The following is a 24380-nucleotide window of genomic DNA, read 5'->3' on the forward strand; positions in this document are numbered from 1 at the left end:
CTCAAAACCCTGAATTAAGGAAGGAAAGGTTTATTTATTTATTTATTTTTTTTGGTTTTTCTCCGGTACCGGGAACTGAACTCACGACCTTGCGCTTGCCAGGCAGGCGCTTTTGCCGCTGAGCTAAATCCCCAGCCCCTAGTATTGTTTTTAATTTGCACAGCAATATAGGTCTCAGTCAATGGCTGGACAGAGTTGCTGAATAAATGTCTTTGAGGAAGTAATTTTTTTCCTAAGTTTGCTGTTGTCTGTGTGCAAGCTTGTGGTTCTGGCAGGGCCTTTTGTGGTGATTCATGTATCAGGAATGCATGCGTGAGATCCCTTCCTCCTCAGCCTCCTGGTTTAATTTAATATTTTTGGTTAGAGACTAAGATGAATGGCTCCATTTTTATTCTGACATTCTCAATTATCTAATCTTATTTTATGCACAATAAACGTAGGGACCCAGCCTGACCTGACTGTACCCATAGTGAGTAGTAGCCACCATGATTGCTCCTGAAAAACCCTGGCCTCTTTTCCCCATAAAGTTTGCCAGTATGCTATTAAAAAAAAAAAAAAAAGAACACTTGAAAGTATGTGGACCTTTTGGCTGGACTCTGGCACCATCAGTGCCAGGAATGTGGCTGACACCTATGCTATTAGCTTGAAACAAACCAGGTACATCATGGCTTAGGTGAAGCCACTTTTGTCCCAACTATTACCTAAGCCTACCTTTGATACAAATCGCTGAGATCCGTTGGTCTTGCTGCCACTCTTGACCACACTTCTATCAGTAAGTCCGCAGAAAATTGCACTCTGAAACTGTGGATCTGTCTGGCTCAGAACTCCTTCCACCTACGGTAGCTGATTCTTTTGCATCTGATTTTCCCAGGACCATGATTTAGCAGAAATTCCCAGAATAATGCTAAATCACCGCAGTGATTCTTCTATCATCTCTGATTTAATCAGAATGACTCAGTGTTCTGGTCACCCTTCAATTGTTTTAATGGAAAATAAGCTGTCATCCAGTCCTAGGCCTTCAAACACAGAAAGCAAGTTCTGTGACCAGGTAGCATTGCTCCTTCTAACCCTGGACCTGTACACTCACTGGTCTGTTCTGTCTTACCATTTCTATTCTATTCTAATTGTTCACGCATTTGCATGTGTACCTATACTTATGCAGACACCCCTCACGGGTGTAACTAGTTTTTACCCTCATTTTTTCTTCATTACCAGATTGTAAACTAAAGCAGAAATAATTAATTTTTCATTTAATAAGAAAAACATCTTGCACATATTAGATACTTCATAAATATTCCTTAAATTGAATATAAATACATTGTTTACCTAAAAGTAGGAATCCCAAACCTGGATATCCATTAGAACTGCCTTATTAAACTAGTGGAAGAAGGACAAAATTATTTTTAAAAAATACTTTTAAAACAGTCAATTAGTAAGAAAAATAAGTTTACATTTTCATAGGTCCCATCCTAGGCACTGTAAATTAGAATCTCTGGTCCTGGGGCCCTGGAATCTATATTTTCAATAACCTCCAGGGTTATTCCTACCCAGTGAGCCTGGTCTTGGCTGAACAGTTTACAGTACCATTGTCTTAAAGTAAAAAGAAAATCTAGGAGAAAGCCCTGTTATAAAACATTAGTGCTAAAGGAATTCTAAAGATCTGTTCTGCCCCTGATCTTTGCAGGGGCATCACCTCTGTAAGACGGAGTGCTCCACCAGAATGAAAGTATGTTGTCCTAGTTCGTGTCACACAGCAGCTGGGTCCCAGAGGGTCCATTTCTTTGGTGCCACTTGACTCCCCAGGAGCTCCACCCTCTGGCAGAAATGAATGTCTGGGAATCTTGGAGGAATCGTAGTCATCCCATGTGTATAGACACGCAAGCATGGAGGGAAGCATGTTGAGGTTAATTATTTGGGGAGGACTTGATGACTATAAACCAAACCAAACTTTTCAACCAAACACTTGGATTTGAGTTTTGAAATAATTCAAACTCTTGTGCAAGTTATCAATAAACATGAAGCCAGACAGCAGACGATAATTCTGTTAGCTGCATTATTTATAAGGGAGAAATATATGTATTGCATTTTTTCCCAAGATATTCAATACAATCCACAAGGTAAACAAAGCAGTTCCTTGTGCTTACTTTGCAGAAACCTCACACCACATCCTGTCTCACTTTCTAGGTCCTCCCTGCGGTGAAAATCTTCCAGACCTGACCACAGGGAAGCACATACTCCCCAGAGGCAAAGGCCCCCAAGACAGGAGAGGGCGTTGCTGGTCATCTGTGGTGATCTCTCTATGTTACAGAGAATTTTTTTTTAAAAAGCTCAGATAGGGAAGGTAGTTGGCAGATGGTTACCAGCAAAGCAGGGCTAAGATGAAATAAGGAAAGTCCTAGACTCTACACAGTGTTCTTTCCACGCCTAGGATTGCCTGTGAATTGTACCCACTCTGCTGGAGAAAGGTCTTGGCAAAGGAGTACCTGCCTCCGCATGGAATATAAAATGGTGCTTTGGTTGCTTTGGAAAAGTGTGGCAGTTCCTCCAATGACTGGACAGGCGATTGTCATATGATCCTGCGATTGCACTCCAAATATCCATCCTATAAACATGAAAGCAGCCATCCGGAAACACTTGTGCATGAGTTAGGAGTCATGTACCGGAATTCTCTACTTCCTCCAGCCCCTCTCTGCTCTCACTGCTTCTCCCCGGCCTCCCTCCCTTCCTTCCTGCAAGCTGCCCTCCACTTGCAGTCTGGCTCCAGGGCTGATCTCTGCTCCATGCTGCTGCCAGGGGCTGTTTTTCAAATGCCAAGCTGCTGCACTGTGGCCCTGCTTGTCAGGGTGCCCCGTCAGGATAAATCTCACACTGGGTAAATCACAAAGACCTCTATGTGGTAGCCCTTTGCTGTCTCTACAGCCTCACAACTCACTCCTTTGCCATTTTTCCCATCAAGATTGAGAGCTGGGACCTCAGCAAGGGATTTGAGCCCACATCTGTCGGGGCATCAGAGTACATGTTCTTTGGATGACAAAACTATGTCTCCTATTTATGAAGAAAGTCCCTTTGTTTCTCAAACCCACAGAGAATCTGCTCTCTCTGACCATGCATGCAAGCTCAAGGTTCTGGTGCAACTCCTTCTAATACTTAGTTTTACCTGTCCTTTGTTGAGCACCAGTTATGTCCCAGCCAGTGTGCCAAGTGTTCAGACATATAGGAAATAAAACACAGCTCTCAATGAGCAGCCATCAGGGAAATCAAAACCACAATGAGATGCCACTTCATGCCCACTAGGATGCCAAGAATGAAAAGACAAATCATAACAAGTATTGGTGAGGAGAAGAAATGAAGACCCGCATACACTGCTGATGAGAATCAAAAATGATGATTCAGCTGTCTGGAAAGCAATGTGTCTATTGTTCAAATGAGTAAATACAGAGTTCCCATAGGACTCAGCAGTTTCACTCATTCATGTCTAGGAAAATGAACACGCACAGCCAGGTAAACACTTGCACACGAATGCTCATGGGAGTGTATTTCTAATAAACAAAAAGTAGAAGCAGTTCACACATTCAACAGTAGTAAATGGATAAATAAATGCAGTATATCCATACAGTGGGATATTGTTCAGCAATATAAAAGAACAAAGCCCTGAAAAACATGTCTACATAGAGGACCTGGTGGACATTATGTTAAGTGAAAGAAGCCAGTCATAAAAGACTGCAGATTATATGACTGCATCTATATGAAATGACCAGAATAATCAAGTTATAGAACTGCAAGGATTAATGGTGCCCTAGGGCTGAGGGAGGTAACAGGAGGGCTATTGGTGGAAAATAGGCAGTGACTGCTAATGAGGATGGAATTTCTTTGGGGGATGATGAAAATGCTCTAAAATTGATTATAATGATGGCTTTGCAACTCTGTGAATGTGCTAAATATGATTGAATTATACCCTTGGAATGGATGAATTAGAGCGTGTAACTAAATCCATGGTTTAGAAAATACCACCATACAGAGAGACCCCACTCCCAGAGAACCCTTAGCCTAGCACCCCCTCCAGGTGACTAACTGGTCCCAGTGTGCCGGGACATTCCCAGCTTCATCATGAAACCCCTACCTTCAAGGAAACCCTTCTGTCCCCAGGAAGCCAGAACTGCTGGTCCCCCAAGTGAAACGACCGCCTACCTCCTTATCACCACCAAGACAGAAGGCAGCAAATTGGTGATCCACAGATCCTGGAGCTCTGCTCCATAGATACTTCACCTACAAGAAGGTGGCGAGAGGCTGAATCTACATCCTCTCTGGGACAGGAGGATACAACTCCTGGACCTGGGCTTAAAGAGCAGACCCTGTGGGAGGCCAGTCATCAGCAGCAAACTTGGCCAGAAAATAAACCCCTCTCATGTTTACCCCTTAGGAACTGGGGCAGCTGAGGACACAGGGCAGCTGGTCTCCATTCTGAGTACTGACTTTTCTTAAATTCACACAATTATTTTGATCTTCTCTGTCATCCCTTAGTCCTTCCCTTCAGAACTCTCCTCCCACCTTATCAAAGCACTACCAATGTCCCTGCACCTGCAAGCAGCTCAGCTAAACAGCCCGGGCAGAGGGCTTTCCAGAGAATGGATCTGCAAGGCTTAATGATGTCTGGTCTTTCTAAAGCACTTGTAGTCGTCTCTCATTTCTGTGATCCAATTTCAAACATCCAAACGCAGTCCAGCCTAATCCAAGTGCCTGTATAGCTGGCGAAGGCTGTCAAAGGGGAAGGCTGGACAGTCTCAGCTGTGGAGGGAGACAGAGGTCTGGCCTCCAGAGGCAGTGACTCCACCCTGTTCTTCCAGGCAGGACTGACCCACATGTGAGTCCCCACCCGCCAGATGGGAACCACTGAGACGGCTATCCTTTGGTCACCTTTCAGAAATAAGGTCTTTCTTACAACTAGCCCCTGATCGTCTTGATCTAGCGACAGAAAATTCGCTATAAATAAGACTGGTGCCACTGGGCTATATAATATTTACTGTAGCCCTGCTGTAAGCAGGAAATTATAACAAGTATTTTTAAAAATAGCTCATGGTTTGCTCTCCAATTACAGCTAGAATTGCTTTAAAATGTAACTCAGATCATGTCACAACCCTACTCAGAATCCTCCATGGGTTCCCACACACTTTAGAAAGGAATCCCAGGTCCCTGTCATGGTCCCAGCCCTGTTGCTCCTCCAGCTTCCTGCCCTTCCGTGCTCAGGAACCTTGCATATTCTGCCTTTTTGATCTCTTTGATGCAGAGTATTATTCCCGTAGATATTCCTGGGCCTTTCTCCTTCACTTTCATTTCATCACTACTCAAATATCACCTCTTTAAAGAGAACTTTCCAGAGCACCTTATTAAACTAACTAGTGCCCTTCAATTGCTCTGTAAACCTTTACCCTGGTTTATTCTTCATCGCACTCCTAATTATATTAAATATTTGTCTATTTGTCCCCCTCCTTCCACTGGAACAGAAGCTCTACAAGAGGAAGAGCACTGACTACTGTCTCTTACCTACAGCATTTCAAGTCCAGAATAATAATGTCCAGTGTAAATGATAAATAAACATATATAGAGATGATAGATAAAAACAGGTGCTAAGATAATTTTTGGAGAGTGGGAATTAATTGAACCCAGGGCCTTCTTGGTAAGAGCTCTACCACTGGGCTGCATCTCCAGACCCTGCATTTTATATTTTTTATTTTGAGATAGGGCCTCATTAAGTTGTTCATGCTGGCCTTAAACATCAAGTAGCTGGGATTACAAGCATGAGCCACCATGCCTGGGAATAAAGACTTTTTGAATGGCCACTGTAATTCACTTTCCTTCATGAGGTAGCAATAAATCTATGTCCACTTTACAGATGAGGGAAATGAGGCCCATAAATGTTACCTTGCTAGTCCAAAATCTATAGCTAGTAAGTGTCAGATATGGAATGTGAACCAAAATCTCCTCAATGCCAACCCTGTGTTCTCTCAATTATACCATGTGACTCTCTTCTGAAGCACAGTCCTTTGTGGAACTCTGTGGGCGAAGAGCTTAAAAAGGGAAGAGATTCCTCGGAGAAATAAGGAACTCGCCGCCCTCCTTCTCCACCTCCAGTTCTCAGCTGATGTTTTGTGACATTGGAACCGGGGTGATACCACCTGGAAATATTTATTGATCCCAAAGCCAAGCACGCTCTAAGTGCACTATTATGACAATTCTATCCTGGAACTGAAGCTGTTGGTGCAAAAAGAAAGTTAAAGCATGTTTCAAGGTAGCAGCAATTATACCACTTAGGGGCCACCCCTTTTTAGGAAGAAAGCTGGAAAGTAATAGAAAAATGAATGAACCATTAGTATAAGTTTCACAACCAAATAGGTTCTGGCCTAGTACAAAACTTCAAAAACTTTCTAGCAAACAGATCAGTTGTTTGTTATTAAACAGAGCTGTAAACATCATGTGAGCACTTCACCGAAGATTAAAAACACCATGGGTATAAAGATCTCAGAGTTTAAGTAGACCAAGGATTAGCAAACCTGTCACATAAAGATCCAGATAGCAAACATTTCAGGATTTCAAACTGTGTCATCTCCACCACTACCCAGCTCTGCCATGCAATGCCAAGATCAGCCACAGACAGTATGTAAACAAGAGGCTGTGTTGTGTTCTAATATCACGCTATTCACAAAAAGCAGATGGTCGGGCTACATTCAGCCTGCAAACTACATGTGGTTTGTTAATTGCTGATCCTAGACCAGTGAGCTTCTGTGACAAATGAAGAAACTAAGCTACAAAGAGGTGACATTACTGTCACAGCAGTTATGAGAGAGGGACAAGAGAAAGCCACTCAGTATTCATTCAGCAGTTATCTCTTCCGTATGTATACTGTTCAAGCAATTCTAAACACAGGAGAGGCGATGGCAAAGAAAACAGGAGTTGTTCTTAGTGAGATCATCCAGACCTCAAGTTCTGGTGAGGGTAGCAAAGAACAAAAAATAAAAAGAAAACGAATGAGATAATGCCAGACAGTCAAAATCCTCTGAGTACAAGGAAGCAAGGTAATGTGACGGGAGGAAGCCCAGACATGGAGGTGAGTGGGGAAGGGCATGGAGCCAAAACCTAAAGTGACAAGAAGCTGAGATCCATGGAAAAATCACATCTGTTAAGCACTATATACAGCGTCTGCCAAAATGTGTATACACACTTCAGGAAAAGAAAACATTTTAGTACTACACTTGTTACAACATCATGAGATTAACACAAGTTACCTTTGGCCTCTGCAATACAAGAGGTGTCCAAAGTGGTGGTTATTAGCTTCCAGACATTTATTAATATGATAAGCTGCTCCATGAGTAACCTTGGTCACTGAGATTGCCACACATGCGTTTTCAATTTCTTCTCTAAAGACCAGCAGTGTAGTGGATTTTCTGTGATGCACAACATCCTCTAGGGTCCCCCATGTGAGCATAACACTACCTGATGAAAAAAATCATACTATTTTTCTTTTTCTGAAGTGTGTATACACTTTTTTGGCAGGCTCTCTCCTCTATTCCTTTCTCCTTCTCTCTCTGGAAGCACAGAGAAGACAGAAAGGGACCTAGGTCCCAATATCCCCTTCAAGGACACACCTCCAATAACCTAACTTTTTTCCATTAGGCTCCACCTCTTAAAGGTCCCACCATCTCCCAGTGGTGCTACAGGCTGGTGGCAAAGCCATGCACATGAGTCCAGAGCCAAACTATAACATCCCTCTTGCTAAAGGAGGCAAAACTGAGGCTAAATCATCTGAGAATCTTGTGCATGGTGTGACCCAGAAGGATTTCCAAGCCAGTCCTCTCTGGCTCCAAAGCTTGGCTATATTCTCTCACATCAGCACTTCCTAGACATTTCACAGTGAGGTGATTCAGAAATACCCTCAGGAATTTAAAATACCGTCTCCGTCGAATGTGTTTGATTTGGGGCTTGAACATGTATTAAAAAGCAGATTAAATTTTAAATAGATATTACAGCATCAAAACCTGCTTTGATGACCTAATGCTTGAAATTATTACATTTTGTGCTTTAAAAATTAAACTCATTTTTCCAAAACATTTCATATTTTATTTCTAAACAAGTTTGGGGAGAAGGACTTAGGCTATTTCTTTCAAGCAGCTCTCTGCAAACAAAACTGTCATGAATAATACTTATTCTTAAAACATGAAAAGCCAAAAGTGAAACACACTTTCTCTTTTAATATTGGTTTTTTTATGAACTAGAAATAATCTGATGCACTGTATCAGAGTTTTCAGTAGCTAAATGCAGATTGCTGATTTGATCAAGATAATGGTAAAGCAAACGACTCTTGTCTTATTGAACTTTGACATGAATGCTACTATGATTCGTTCTTCAACCAGAGGTCCACTAGGAATAAAAATTAAACAAAATATGACCAGCTGTAGAGTTCCCTCACTGAGGAGCATCCCTACCCCCAGCACAGTGAATGCATTCAGCCAGACTCATATCACTGCATATGCCCATCAACTGGCTCACCTGCAGCCTCCACCTGTTTCTTTTGAAGGAAATGAATATTTAAAGAATCATTCTATTCACTTACAATTGTGATCTAGAAATGGAGATCAAGACCTTCACTGTCAGTGGTGAAAAGGCACAGGCCCATTGCTCAAGCTATCCACCTCAGGGAGGTGCATTGAGGCTCTTGGGGTGTGCAATGTAGGGAGCCCGCTCTCAGGCCAGACCCTGTCTCCGCACCAATGTGAGTGGGTGCCTCTTTATATAGGGTACTTGCCCGGCTGACTTCCCTCTGCAGGGGCTTGGCCTGGACACCGCACACACACATGCACACATGCATACATGCACACACACACTCTTCGATGCAATCTTTCCATAAATCAGAGGTCAGGCACAAGCCAGTGGGTTGTTCCCAAAATATCCCAAAGGAGAGCTGCATTTAGATTCCTGGGCCTGCACTGGAGATGTTGCTCTCGTCCTGTAGTTTTGCATTTTCCTCAGTGCCATCTGTGTCTCTGGTGCTCAGTATCAGTGTATCTTTCTTTGTGATACCTTAGATGGTGTTGGTTTGTGTCTGCATGTCCCTTAAATCCTCATGCGGTCATGGGGCCGGTTTCTAGGTTTTTGATTGACCCATAGTCCAGTGCTGGGATTATGGGTGTGAGGGCTACACCTGCCTTTGGGACAGGTAGCCTGCATACAATACAAAGGAGGGAAAGAGCCTTGCTCTCTACTAAACTCCCTTTTTACTCTTGTTGCTTTTGCTGTCTTTCACCACCATGAACAGTTGCCCTCTGCCATGTGCCACTCTACCTTGGAGCCAGCTGAGTATGGACTGAAAGCTCTATAAACTGTGAGATATATAAACTTTTCCTTCCTTAATTTTGGATTTCAGGTATTTTGTCTCAGCAGTGAGAGAAAAGTAACCAAGACAAAATTTGGTACCAGAGAAGTAAGGTCATTGCTATGACTACACCTAACCATGTGGTTTAAGAGCCTTCAGAAATGGCTTGTGGGAAGTGCTTGGAAAGGTTCAGAGATGTTGCCTGAAAGAGTAGAGCTGCAACACCTTCTGTTGTTCTGTATGGGAGATTCTGCTCAGAGCTCAGAAGACCAGAAGGCTGAGAGAAATCCTGCCAGCAAAGACTGGGTTCGGGGCATTTCTGCTAGAAAGGACTGCATTGGTTGTTGGACTCCAGATGATGTGTGTTATGGCTTGTCAGAAAGTTTGTCTGCATTTTGATTGTGTCCAGAGACTTTGCCTGAGACTGAGATTAAGGGCAGTGGACTAATTAATCTGGCAGAAGAAATTTCAAGGCAGTCAGATGTTGAGTCGGTGGCATGGCTATTATTGGGGGCTTTTAGCCAAATTTATGTTGAGAATTAAGAGCAAAGAGCCCAGCAGGATGATTTAAAACACTGTGAGTTTGGCCAAAAAGGAAGCTCCAGTAAAACTGTGGACTGCAAAGGTAGAGCTGAAGAGATCTTGACTGCAGAGGAGGAATAAGAGATTAGAAAGGATGGCCTGAGGGCATCACTAGGAGCAGAAAGTCTCCACCCTTTGCAGCCACAAATTTGCAGAAGTGAAAGATTGTGCTTTGAGAAGAAAGCTGCAGAGTGTCATGTTCCAGAATGGTTGTGGTGGCCACATCAGGTTCCAGAATGGCAGTGGCATAGAGAATTTGTCCCTCAGAATTGTATTCAGAGTGCCCAACAATCCAAGCACTTAACCCCTATGGCCAAGAGAGGAAAACTTGGCTACTGCTCCAGGTAGCAGCAGACCTTGGCATCATCCACGTGGCACTGGTTTTATGCACATGAAGAATACAAGAGTTCCAAGGTTAAGAAGGCTTCCACCTAGATTTCAAAAGTCCTGAGAGGCCAGGGAGTGTGCCCCTGAGAGGGCAGTGTTTGAAGCTGTGAGTGATAAGCCAGAGGTTCAGTGCAGACTTCAGAAGTTTGGAAAAGCCAGAAACATAGATTGTCTAAGAAAAGCTGCAAGGAGGGAGAAAAGCGGGCCTAAGAGAGAATCCATGAAGCTGTAACCACCAGAAGGGCCACAGGGGTGGACTCACGCAAGCCCTTCGGAGCTCACAATGTGCCACAAGTTGCTTCAGAAGCTGGATGTGGAATTACAGGACTTAATGTTTGCCCTGTTGGATTTTGGACTCACTTTGGACCCGTTCTTTTATATTCCCCTGTTGTAACTTTTGGAATGAAAGCGCTTATTTTGTGCCATTGAATGTTGGAAGTGTTTAATTTTTCTTTTGTATGGGGGCTTGCAGCTGAGAGTTTGCCTCACATCTGGGAAAAGACTTGGTACTTGAACTTTTCAGCAATGCTGAAACTGTTAGGATTTTGGCAACTCTTGCAGATGGACTAAATGCTATTTGTATAAAGGGATGTGCATGAGTCTTTGTGGGGTGGGAGTGGCATGGTTTGTGTCTGCATATCCCCCCAAATCCTCACGCAGTCATGGGGCGGGCTTCTAGATTTTGACTGACCCATAGTCCAATGCTCGGATTATGGGTATGAGTGCTACACCTGCCCTTGGGGCGGGTAGTTTGCATACAATGTAAGGGAGGGAAAGGGCCTTGCTCTCTGCCACTCCTCCCTTTTCCTCTTGCTGCTTTTGCTGTTTTTCCATCACCATGAACAGTTGTCCTCTGCCATGTGCCACTCCACCATGGAGTCCCCAAATATGCACTGAAACTTCCACAAACTGTAAGCAAAATAAACCTTTCCTTCCTTAACTTTGGGCATCAGGTATTTTGTCTCAGCAGTGAGAGAAAAGTAACCAAGACAGATGGTAACCAAAGCATTTTATTTTCTGTTTCTTTCATAAAATTCTTTCTGGTCTCTTTGTTATAAAGAAAGAGATTTTAGGAGAAAAACTCAAAACAATAGACATCACTGTTTGCTGGGATTCCCCAGTGACTAGAACCAGAGCTCTTGAGCCAGAATGGATTTCTGCAGCTCCCTCATCTAGCCTTGTGCCTGGAGCTGGTCGTAGCTGAGCTCCCCCACTGCTGCCACTACCACCACTGCAGCAGCTGGAGACAGAAGCTGGGTGGACCAGCCCAAGGCAGCTAATGCTCCCCATTACAAAATATTGACAGGTTTGCATCATTCTAACTGCAGAAAATAATATCTACCTTATACAGTTTATATAATGTTAGAAAGACCAGAATAAAGTAATTTATGTGGTAGCACTTTAAAAAAAAAAAAAGAAGTGTTGGGCACTACAAAGCAAAAGAAGTTACTGTAAATCTCTAAGAGGAGTGAACCTTTACCGTCCCTTCATTACCATCTCAACATATAGAGTGAAGAAAGTTTTCATTTACTTATAATCAGCATTTCCTACTGGATATCTTATCTGTCTTCTGGAGGTAAAATCTTGACATCACCATTGTTGGTTATGTGAACTTAGAAATGTCATCTAACCTCTTTGAGTATCCATATCCTTATCTGTACAATGAGCATGTTATATCTACCTCAAGGTACTCTTTTAGGGGTTGGATGAAACTGTACAGATAAAGTACAGAGCACACAGTAAGTCTCAAGAAATTGTATTATTAATACATAGTCTTATGACAAAATAAAACCATCTTCTTTCAAAAACAGGTTAGTAAAAATCTCTTTTATCCTTATTCTTCTCCATAGTCAATACTCCTGCTGCCTCTGCTTGATCCCACCTCTCTCATTGTTTTTTAAGCTAGTGATTCTTGAGCTCTGTGAGGTTCTTAACCTTATTGAGAATCCAATAAAAAGTTCAGGCCCTCTCCATGGAAAAGTTCACTGGCAAGCTTCTTTGCACAATTTTGAGGGATTTGGGAGCCATCTGAAGCCCAGCCACCCACATGCTCTGTCCCCAGAGAGGCTATGGACTCCAGTTTTGAGAATTTCCCTATTGTCTCCACCTCCTGGGGGACAGCATCCTAGAACATCGCTTTCTATGGGGTCTCGTTGCTAAGGATCTGGTTCCTTGTGGTGACTTCAGATGGAGATTCCTAGCAGGTTCAGGGAATCTTGGAGGAACCTAGGATTTAAGCAGAAGCAATCAAGCTAAGGAGAAATGCACCTCAGCCTGACTCTGGCAAAACAAAGGCCCAATTATCTTCAGACTTTGAAAATGTCAGGCTGTTTATCAGAAATCTTTCTCAGCTAAGAGGTATTAACACCAAGGGGAGAAAGCTCAATCAGAAGCAGGCACTCTTGGGGCTCATGGAAGTGGGAGAGGGACACATCTAGGAACTTGCAACAACAACCGCCTGTTGCAAAGACTCCAGTGGACAGGCTTGGGAGTCCTACACACACATCTACAAGACCCCTACTGGAAAAAAACAATGGCGAAATCCACATCCCTCTACACAAAGGCTGTTAAAAGCAGGCCAGGTCTACTATCATCCATGGCCACAGTGAAAATCATTTTGTGAGGGCCCTGGATTGATCACATTGTGAGTTTAGACAGCAGTAAAACAGAAAGGTCCCCCAGAACCATCTGGGAGAGATGACTGCTGTGAAAAAGAAGCCCAGATTGGCATGCAGCTCCTCAAAAGGACAGCTGACCTTTTGCTAAGCCTGAGTTTCCTTATCTGTAAAAGATCTATAACTCCCATTTCCTGGATTGAACTGAGCATTCAGTGAGGTAAGATAGGCAAGGAGCCTGGCCCTCCGTGAATGGTATCTGATACTATGGATCTTGGTGTTATCAATGGACAACTGTTCCCACATCACTAAACACGGGCTGAAAGCCTACTGTGTGTAGTTGCAATAGGCAAGACTGAAGGGAGAGGGAACCACTCTGAGACCATCACAATTTGTACCTAACCACCAATTGTTGTGGCAGTATCTATCCTTGCAGACCTCTAAGAAACTCCTCCTTAGGGGTCACATAATGCAGTTACTCTGGGGTTGAGAAATGACAATTACTTTGGGGAAGGTGGAGAAATTCTATAGTTGAATTTTTGTTCATTCAGACTGCCCTTTGTCTGGTTCATTATAAGTAGTGATATTTTTCAATAAGGAAAGAAAACCAATCGGCTGAACATCTGTGAGCTTGAAGCTTTTACAGATATTTAAGCTTCACAACCCTGCTAGGAAGGTATTATTGTTCTCATTTGTAAGATGAGAAATTTCAGCTTAAGAGGAGTCAAGTGAATACTCTTTTTGTTTGAGGTCACAAATAGACCTCTGAGATGAAACACAGTCATTCAGCAAACTGCCTTGTTCCATTTCCCTCAGAAAGGCAACTTCAATGCCCAATTTTCTAGTAATAGGTGGAGAAAGCTCAGGCAGGTGTCAGAGTATGGTGTAGGGACAGGGAGGGGTGCAGGGGAGAGAAGACACCTCCCTCCCAATGAGCCTGTTCAAGACAGATTGCACTGCACTCTTTTAAAAGAGCCAGGAAGATTTAATTCAAGACTTTACAATAGAGAAGAGAGGTTGAAGTCAATTCTGAATGCACAGAAGATTTATAGCCAACAGGCCAGATAATGGAGAGGATGGAAAATTACTAAGAACTCAGGTAGGTAGCAAGAGTGAGTGAGACAAACTTGACCAGATAGTGAGGATGGAGGGATGAGGAGCTTAATTGGGTATCACAGATGAAGAGATTTTCCCTACACCGGTTCAGTGGGTCCTTGCTAAAATTTGTCCCAGCGGCCAAACAGAGGACCGAGGAGGTGTTGTAAAAAGAAGGCTTGGAGGAGCCTGCCTAAAGTTTGGTCAAGAAAAGAGTCTCGTCAGTTCAATGTGTTAGACTGCAAAAACAGCCACAGTCCTACCCCTCCTTGCCTTTCATGTGTGAATGCAGAACTTCCCACCAAATGGTGGAATCCACTCAACTTTTGAATCTTGGCACTGTGATTTGAAATAGAAAATTGTGCAGCAGCATAGTACCTGTTCTCAGTCTAGATCTCAAGATGGTCTCTCCTCTCCTCTTCTCTCTCTCCCTCTCCCTCTCCCTTTACCTTTCCCTCTCCCTCTCTCTCTCTCTCTCTCTCCCTCCCTCCCTCTCCCGCTCTTAGAGGGAGACCAGAACTACCAAATAGACCCTAGCCCAAATTACTAACCTTTAGAATCCATAGAATCATAAGGTTAATAAATGGTATGATTAAACCACTAAATTTGGGGGTAGTTTTTAATGAGTATATATAGATAATGGATACATTCTAAAGTGTGTCCACAAATTGGGTTTGCTTAGTGAGCTTTAAAAATCTTGGTACTAGACTGGGGATTTAGCTGAGTGGCACAGTGCCTGCCTGGCAAGCGCAAGGTCATGAGTTCGATTCTCAGTACCAGAAAAAAAAAATCTTGGTACTTATGTTTTCTACAGAGATCCTCATTGCTTGGCCAAGGCCTTGGCATCAGGAGTCTCAAAGTCTCCCCATGTGATTTCAATGAGACTCATTGCCCTACTCCTCTGGCTTGGGCCATTCCAATGCAGCCCAGTTGGACCCTCCAGGTGTGGCGGAGACATATTGAACCTAAACAGATCCATTATGACTTGAGGTCTACAGATCAATGTCCGTGTTTCTCAAACTGTAACAAGCATCCTAACTGCTTGAGGCTCATATTAAAATAAGGATTTTTGTCTCCAAAGACCTGGCACTGCAGCTGAGGTCTCACATTTCTATTGCACTCTCAGGCAATGCTACCACTGCTGGCCTGTGGAGAGCAGCTGTCTACTGGGTCTTCCTCTGACTTGCTCCTTCCTACCAGTCTCTGACAGCCACCTCTCAGATGAACTCTCTTCCATGTGGCGTCATGGCCAAGAAGAGGATAATCTCCAGGTAGTTCCCTAGATATCAGTTCCTGATAGATTCAGGGTAGGCTGCTGAGCAGCCTCGCTGAGGACCATACACAGACGCTGGGGCTCTTCTTGGTCATTTTAGATCCCCATGCAATTGATTCTAGGACAGGAACTGCCACCCAATCCAAAGAAGGACACTGTATAAATTTCTGTAGTTGTCATGATGAAATACCACAGCCTGGGTGGTTTAAACAAGAGACATTTGTTTTTTCACAGTTCTGAAACCTCGAAGTCCAAGATCAAGGTCTCTGTGGGGTTAATTTTTCCTGAAGTCCTTCTCCGTGGCTTGCAAGTGACCACTGCCCAGCTGTGTCCTCACAGTCTCCCCTCTGTGAGTGCCGTGTTCTCTGAAAGGATACCAGTCGTATTACATTGAGGCCCACACTGCTGACCATGTTTTTTACTTGATTACCCCTTTGAAGGCCCTAACTTCAAGTACACTCATGTCCTAAAGTATTGGAGGTTAGGAATTCGAATTATAAAGTTTGAAGGAACATAGTTCTGTCCATAATAGGGACCATAATAGGGACCTTCCTGGGAGAAACTGGGATGGGGAGCAGATGGTAGGGCTGTGAAGCACTTTCAAGGGCAGAAGGACAAGCACAAGAAAGCCAAGTTTGAACACCGAGAATAGGCTGGGATGGGCGGGTGGCATATAGAATGTTTTTCCTACAGAACAACAAAATGGCCGTGTGGACCCACAGCATGAAAATCCAGTACTGTAGGCAAACAATAAAAATTGGTGTGGACGGAGTGGTCAGAAAACACTTAAGACCCACAGAATTGTCTGCAGCAGGACTCTGGGGTCCAGTGCTGGCAACACCTGAGAAGCAGAGAGGGGAGCTGCTGTGGGTGTCAGTGAACCCAGCGCCTTTCCACTTTGCCCTTTTACTCTCTCATCTTCCTGGTTAATGTCTCTGGGCCTCATTTCCTCATTTGAAACATGGACCAACCCCAACTACCACAAAGGCTTATTGTGAAGATTAAACCATAAGACGTCTGAGCAGAACCAGATATATCCACGCAGACTTGCGTCAACATTCCCAGTCTCCATCACTCTTCCTCCACTGCCCCACCACATCCCAGTCCATCCTGAAAATTTGTCCTGAACTTTCAGGAAAGTTTATGCCAGCTCCATTGTCTGGCTTTCTATGGTGTAAACTAGGAAGAATCAAGGGAGAGGAACATAGAGAGGAGAGCAGAAGTGGGGGAGGAGAAAGAGAGATAGAGAGAGAAAGAGAGGCAGACGTAGGTAGAGGCAGGAAGATAGGGTTCTTGCCTGTTTCATTGGCCCTTTGGGGTGGAGAAGTTGCAGAATGGGCCAACAGAGAAGAAACAAACCTGATGCAGTAACAATTAAGTCTATCTGCCTGATAATAATCTTACTTCAAGGGTAGGCAATAAATAAATGAGTAAATAAACAAACAAACAAACACACTACTGTGAGCATCAGGGAATATTCTGGAATAACTGCCAAGTAAGAAGCTCTGAAATAGGCAACCAAGAGTAAGGATTACAAAGGAAAGGAACTTTGAGAGGTTTTGCTGGGAGGATGGAATTTAATCATTTTAATGTTCTTTGAGAGATGCCAATAAAGATTGGAATTCTGGTTGGAGTATTTTTGGCTGCCAGAATTTACTTCTTAAAACATAACTCAGTGCAGAGACTGATGAACATGAGATATTGGGTTTTCTATGAGGAAGGCATATTAGACCTATATCTACTCTCTTTTTATGGTTTCTGCTACTTAGGAACCACTGAAATGGTGCTTCATCATCACTATTACTAAATCACCAAATTTATGCTCTGGAGTCAAGGTCCCCATCCTTTTGAGAAATAACTTCATATTTTGGAAACACCCCACTTCCCGTCATTTCTTCAACCTCATCTCTTTCAAAACTCACATACAGAAAGTTCATTTCAGGGTGCCTGGAAGAACAACTACCTTGACTGTGTTAAAATAAGCTACAAACTTCGTGTACTCCACACATGTACTAATAAAACATTTTTAAAACCAAAATAAACCAAAGACCATCAGTCTGGAGTTGCCTCTGTACCTAAAACCCTCTTACAAACAAACCAGCCCTTAACTTAATGGTATTCCTTATAACTGATTAACTTTCAGCCAATGACAACCAGCCAGCCAACTGATTTCTTCCCTATATGGCACCACCCATAGGAATATTTCCAAACAGAACAAATGCCTAGCTCTTATGAGTCAAGTAATTTCTCTATTTTACTTCCATGTTCAGCCTACAAAACCTCACTGCCCATTATGCTGAGGCAGAGCTCTCTTAACATCTTCTGGTTTTACGTAATGTCTGACTCATGAATCCTTTATTGTTCACATTAACTCTGTTCAATTTATTTTGTATAAAGTTTTTCTTTTAACAGCTGGTTGCCACCTGTCTCACCTTCCTAAAGACCCCACACAACAGATTCTATTCCAGGGTGTTTCAACTTCCTGACAGATGATCTCTCTACCAGAGCGGCTCTAAGCCATAGACTTTTGCACACTGTTGAAGCAGTGAAATATCCACAAACCCAAAGGCTTCCCAGGCATTGCTCAAGGGGCTGAAAAAATAATCTGTCATCACATCTTTGTGATATTTTAGGAATGGATGTACTGCTACTAAACTCATGATACTTTCTTCTGTTTTTTTTTTTAGTCAATACGTACTTTTATACAATTGGAGTTGTATGGATGGAAGGTCCAAAATATTTTTTCTGATGTAAAAAGTCTTCTTATAAACAAAAAGATGTGGGCAATCTCTGATACAGTCATTTAGGGCAGGAGATGTGCTTTCTCCAGTTTGTGGAACTATCCAGCCTTCATCCACCAATCAGCAGCTGAATTTCTTGTGAGTTGCCTAGTATCAAGCCTCTCTCAAAAGGCTCACAAGAGCCTCAAGCCAAGTGACGTACATCACGTGATTGAAAAACTACGGTGAGGGTCTGCAGATTTAGCTCGGCGGCACAGTGCCTGCCTGGCAAGCACAAGGTCATGAGTTCGATTCCCAGTACCAGAAAAAAAAAAAAAAAAAGAAAAAAGAAAAACAAAAACTACAGTGAATGTTTAAATTTTTCAAATTATTACAGTAAAAAACACACTGACATCAATCCCCCTCAAAACGTTTCCCCCTTGCTTCGAACACACTTACCCTATCATTTCTGCGACTTTCGGAAGCTTTTCTGCCACGCAAACAGCTCTTCCGTAGGCCTGTTTCCCTCCAGGTCTAGCTTTCATATCTCCGTAGCCTTAGATAACTCACTTCTTCATTCGGGGGCTCAGTTTACCCAAATTCACAGTACACACATGTGTTTCAGCGGTCTCAGAATTAGTTTTGTTCTTTGTCTTTTGTTTTTTTTTTTCCGGTACTGGGAATCGAACTCATGACCTCGCGCTTGCCAGGCAGGCGCTTTGCAGCTGAGCTAAAGCCCCAGCCCAGTCTCAGAATTAGGCAATGAAGCACGGAGAGGGAAAAGGACCTTGGCAGTTTCCTGGGCTCAAGCTTACAAGGAAAGTAGTACCTTCAGAACAAAATGTGACAGGCTGGGGATTTAGCCCAGCGGCAAAAGCGCCTGCCTTGCAAGCGCAAGGTCGTGAGTTCGGTTCCCGGTACCGGAGAAAAAACAAAAAAAAAGAACAAAATGTGGTCCTAGCCCTCACCTGCATGCACTGAGGGGACTGGAGTAAGGGAAGAGATTGTGGAACAAGGAGGGCTTTCTGGAAGAAATGCCCTGGATCTTAAAGCAACTGTTTGCTCTGGAGCATAATAGTGTACGCAGTGCGCCAGCCTCACAGATGGACTGAGATTACATATGCTTACATGAGGTCTTTAAGTTCTCACCCTAAAAGCCCCATTACAAAGGACTGCCTTCCCTTTTTCCATTATGCAAATCACCTTGGTATCTATTGATTGCATTTGCATGTGAAGGAGGACACTGCATTTGTAACTAATGTATTTGCATGTGCATTTTAATGATTTCGCTTGCAGGAGGGAGGTGATTAGAGTCACAGGTATGGAAATATTACTCTCTGTGGCTAATAGAATTTGGCAACTTCAGAGAGTGAGTGCAGGCCGATGGGTGGGATTCTTGCAGGCAGGTGGGAGCAGCGGAAGCTCCGGGGGCTTGCCCTTCAAGAACTCCTCCTGGCTGCTGCTTGAGGCCATGACTATCTGGCCCACCTGCAGAATGAAGGTAGTTCCCTGCAGAGAAGGTGAATTCTTGGGTCACAAGACCCTGGAGGCCCACGCCAGGTCTACATGGAGAGAAGCTTCCCCTCTCCTTATACCACTGGGTTTTTCTTTCCATGTGGTTTGGCGGAAGCCATCACAAAACTATCACATTATGTCTGCAGTTGGCGATGCAATTCCTAGGCTTCTCTAGTCAGGAAAAAGCCTCACAGCTGGTTAACTATCTCCTCTGCTCTTTGCTCTTTGAAGCTACAGTTAATACTATGCCTCATTTGCATCCAACATTTAAATTTACTCATTAAGCTCTAAAAGCTATAGCACCGCTCGACAGCCCAGCCTCTGGTAAAGACTTCAGTCCCTTCAGAGGAGCTTGTCCCTCCTCACAGAACATAATACCCTAAAGCGCATTTTCCTCAAATAGGAGCTTTTTCCATACAAAGGGAGCAGGTGAGTTTTCTCCTGATTATCCCCCGGAAAAAGGCTTAATGACAACAAAGCCTTTGGGCTGGGGTAGGTTCCATACCTCCCAACCACCCTAATTACCTGCTGTGGCAATGAGACTCAGAATTTGAAAATGTTTTTGTTTGTATGTTTGTCTGTTTACCATTTACTCAAGGACCAAATACAGAGAGAAATGCATGGGGCTGTCCATCAGCTGGAAGCCAGAAATGAAGCCTCAAGTCTTAAGGGTTCCATTCCATTACCTCTGGGCATAGCCTAAGATTCTTTATAAGGGCATTTTTCCAGAAATGGTTTTGCGCACAATAGCCAGGCCTTGTTCTCCAAGTAACCAAGCTCCAGAGTGCGGCTAGTCTGTTTGGTATATCTGATGTGACAGTAAACAATGCCAAATACACGTTTGAAAAGAAATTCAAACCTGTGTTTAAAAAAAGGGGGAGTCTTAGGAGACAAAGTAAAGAATGCAAGAGAAAGGAGATTCAAAGATAAATGAGATTTAAGGGGCTGGGGATTCAGCTCAGCGGCACAGTGCCTGCCTGGCAAGCGTGAGGTCGTGAGTTCGATTTCCGGTACCGGAAAAACAAACAAAAAAAAAAGATAAATGAGATTTAAAAGAAAAATGGTCACAGTATTCATTTAGCAAAGAGAGAATTTTATATTGAAAGAGTGAAATATTGGGGATATTTGCTACTTTTTAAATTTCTAGAATGTGTGGCACTAAGTTACAAGGTAGGGTAGCAGATCTTCTACTTCATTACCCAAAGGAGAGCTCCATTCCAGTTTAGAGCTGTCAGTTTTTGCCTCGGGACTTCACAAACAGTGAGGCAAGGGAATCCTGCCTGGAAATCTCAGGGTTCCTTCCTGGGACTGCATTCTAGATGGGAGGCTGGGGGCTCTGCATAGGCAGGATGCTCAGTGGCCACTATCTGCGCAGAGAGCTCTGTCTTTGGTCCTGGTTTCCATTCCTCCTGCACCGAATCCCTCAGGTACCTCATTCATCTTGCCAATTTAAATCCCATCGCTGTGCTATGACTCTGAAGTGTACATCACCAGCCCAGTTCACTCTCCTGAGCTCCTGCTTCTCACTGCCTGCTCTCGTCTACCATCTGCACTTGGGTCTAAATGGCCTCTCAAAGTAACATGTCCCAAACAGAACTTGGTCTCACACTCCAAACCCACTTCACTGCTCAGACCCCAAATTTTTTTAGTTTCTTTTTTGTTGTTGTTGTTCTTTTTGTTTTTTTTTTTTTTTTTTCCAGTACCAGGAATTGAACTCATGACATCGCGCTTGCCAGGCAGGCTCTGTGCAGCTGAGCTAAATCCCCAGCCCCTCAGACCCCGAATTTTGACATCATCCTTAATTTCTCTCTTTCTCTCATCCCTCACATCCAACCTGCCTGGAAATCCTACAGGCTCTGGCTTCAGATACTTCTGAAATCCAGCCACTCCTCGCCATCCCACAGCTGGAAGTCTGCTTCCCAGCCCATGGCCCTCCCGTGGATCGTTGTAGGTGCCGCTCTCTGGCTGGAGTTTCTTCCCATGTTCCTGTAGAAAATATTCCAGCAGAGCACCCAACATAGCACTGTAAAAACACTAGTTAGATATTTCATCCTTTGCTCAAGGTCCTCCAAATATTCCTATTCTTTGAGAAAAAGCTAAGAGCTATCAGGCATGGTGGTGCACATCCGTAATCTCAGCACTTGGGAGGCTGAGAGAGGAGGAACGCCATGAGTTCAAGGCTAACCTGAGCTACATCTGAGACCCTGTTTCAAAAACAGAAACAAAAAAATAAACAAAAAAGGAAAAGTTAGTGTCTAAGCCAGGCCAGTCCCTACTGAACCTACTCCAGCTCCCACCATGTGGACCTCTGCCCTCCTCCTGCCCGCCCCCCTCTCACTGATTCCTCCCAACAGGCTCCTTATTGTTCCTGAGATACATCGGGTCCATCCTGCCTCAGGGACACTTTCCTTCTCCAAGAGCACTGCCTCCTATGCCTGTCCACCTCATGTCTTTATCTCCCGTGTTTTTACTTTGGTGTCATCTCCTCATTGCTATTTGTCTGGACCACTCCATTCAAAGTGCTGGTCCTCTAATTCTTCCTCCCAGCTGTGTTTTATCTCCATTATCCACACTCCCTCTCCCACTCCCTCTAGAACATAAGCTTCATGAGCTGGATTGACTGTCCAGGATCCCCAGTACCTAGATCTGTGCTTGATGCCCAGCAGGAGCTCAGGAAATATATGCTGGGTGAATAAATGAGCATTTCAGTGAGAAAGGCAAGGCCCTCGGTGCTGTAAGTACATTATTGTATTGAATATTTCTGACCTGTCTTTGCTAAAGGGAAAGCTAAGGCTTAGAAATTAACATTTTTGCCCAGAGTTTCACAGTTAATAAAATCAGAGTCAGAATTTCCATGCAGGCTTGTATGACCCCAGAACCAAAGAGCAAGCATAATTTCTGAACAAAAGGGACTTTTCTCAGAAATTTCACAAGACTTAATGAGGAGGCATTACCCAATGCCTGCATTTCTGGCGTAGGTGCCTAATGAGAAGGGTCTGCTCTCCATGGTGAGTCTAAGGAGCCGGGCTGTGTTCATGGGCACAACAAATGAGCTGTCCCTGGTCAGGGTCCAGGGACAGGGCAGCGTGAGGTGACCTCACTCCAGCAGAGGGAGAAAGCGTGGGACAATGCCTGGCTGCCTTGGTAGGAAGTAAAGGAAGAGGGAACACCTAGAATTGCCAGGACTCTATCTCTTTGAGTCCAAAACCTGTTTCCCAGTGTGATTTACAATCAAATTAAGGCTTATTCCAGAAAGTCACCTCTGTCCTAGCTGTTCCTAAAATGTGTGACTACTATGATGTCATTTATCACATTTAACCTTCGCAGTACACCGAAAAGGGGTTCTTGTCTCAGGACAGAGGAACTCAAAAGATTTAATAAGATGTTCAGAACAGACATCTGTCAGAAGCCAGAGTGGGGAACCCTGGTCTCTCAGAACCCCACTCCATCCTCCTACAGTTCCGCATCTGGCTGCATCCAGTCCAGGCAGGTCAGGGACAAAGAGGTGACTGAGGCAGCAGGATAAGCACTAGGACCCTCCAGATACCCACTCAGCCCTGAGAAGCAAGAGCAATCCTAGCCCTACTCAAGGGTGAACAGCGCAGGGTGGGGTGGGTGAAGGTCTGCAGTGCTTGGGGTGAAGGAGGCTAAGGCAAAAGCTGGTCATAATTCCAGGCAAGGCTGCAAGTGCGGGGGCAGAAAAGTCTGGGGTGTGATTTCAAGACAGCAAGAGGCTCCGTATGGTTCAGCTGCAAGCACAGAGGGGGAAAATGGCTGGAAACAGGGCACAATGGAGGCCGTAATGTAAAAAATATATATATAATAAAAACCTGATTTCTTGGGAAACACTAATGGTTTCTGCAAGTGAGTACTTTCTGCTGATTAACCTGGTGGCAACCAGAAAATTGGGCTTTTAGAGGTGTCAGGGAAAGGCACCATGGGGCTGAAGGGGAGGCTCACAGGACAACCAGACTGCAAGCAGGAAGTTGGCTGCAGGCAGGACAGAGGCGGACGCCACAGCTTGTTCCATCCGTCCACCGTGCTCAGATCCTTCCTGCCTCAGGGTGTTAGCACATTGAGGCTCCTCTGCCTGGAAACTTTCAGCTATGCTGCCCCCACCTCCCTCTTACCCATGCTCAAAGACTCTGCCATAACCCCCCACACACTGGTCCAGGTACCAGTTTTCTCTCTCCTCCGTAGCACTTTCCACTCCTACCTTTGCCATGTTTGTGTGAGGCTGTCTGTGACCCTCCTTCCCTCCTGCTATGCTGTGTTCCTCACACCACCAGCTGCTTCTAGCAGCTCCCAGCAGCTCGTAGTGCTGCCCAGGCAGGCAAGGCTCCGGCTGTCACCAGCCCGCCCACTCCACTTGCTTCTTACTGTTTTCAGAGACGAAGGGTCCAGAAGTTCATTAAATACCTATGCTCACTTGGAGAGGTGGTGACCTGCTCAGGAATATGGAGACATGGTGGACAAAGCTGGCAGCTAGTGGAAGCCAACCACCTCTTTGTCATCACCTCAAGAAGCTTCTCGGTTCCTGAGCCACAATCTGCCACCACCCTCAGCAGGCTTGCAGAACTATTTATTGTGCTTCCAAAGTGATTGACTTCTGATGAGAGGTTCGGGAGCTCAAGAAAATGCTCCAGCTTACTGTATTGTGAGTAAAAGAAAAGAAATAACAGGTATTCTTCAAGTGTGGGAGCTGAAAATGAAGCTAATTAAATGTCAGGGCTGGAGTTTAACCCACTTGTATATGGTGTTTCTATTCTGGAATCACTGAGTTTCTTATTCCTAAACCTGAGCTCTGAAGCATCCAGCCTGGTTTAAAA

This window comes from Chinchilla lanigera, unplaced genomic scaffold (genome assembly GCF_000276665.1).
Source record: "Chinchilla lanigera isolate Chin_1 unplaced genomic scaffold, ChiLan1.0 scaffold00011, whole genome shotgun sequence".
NCBI classification, from domain to species: Eukaryota; Metazoa; Chordata; class Mammalia; order Rodentia; family Chinchillidae; genus Chinchilla; species Chinchilla lanigera.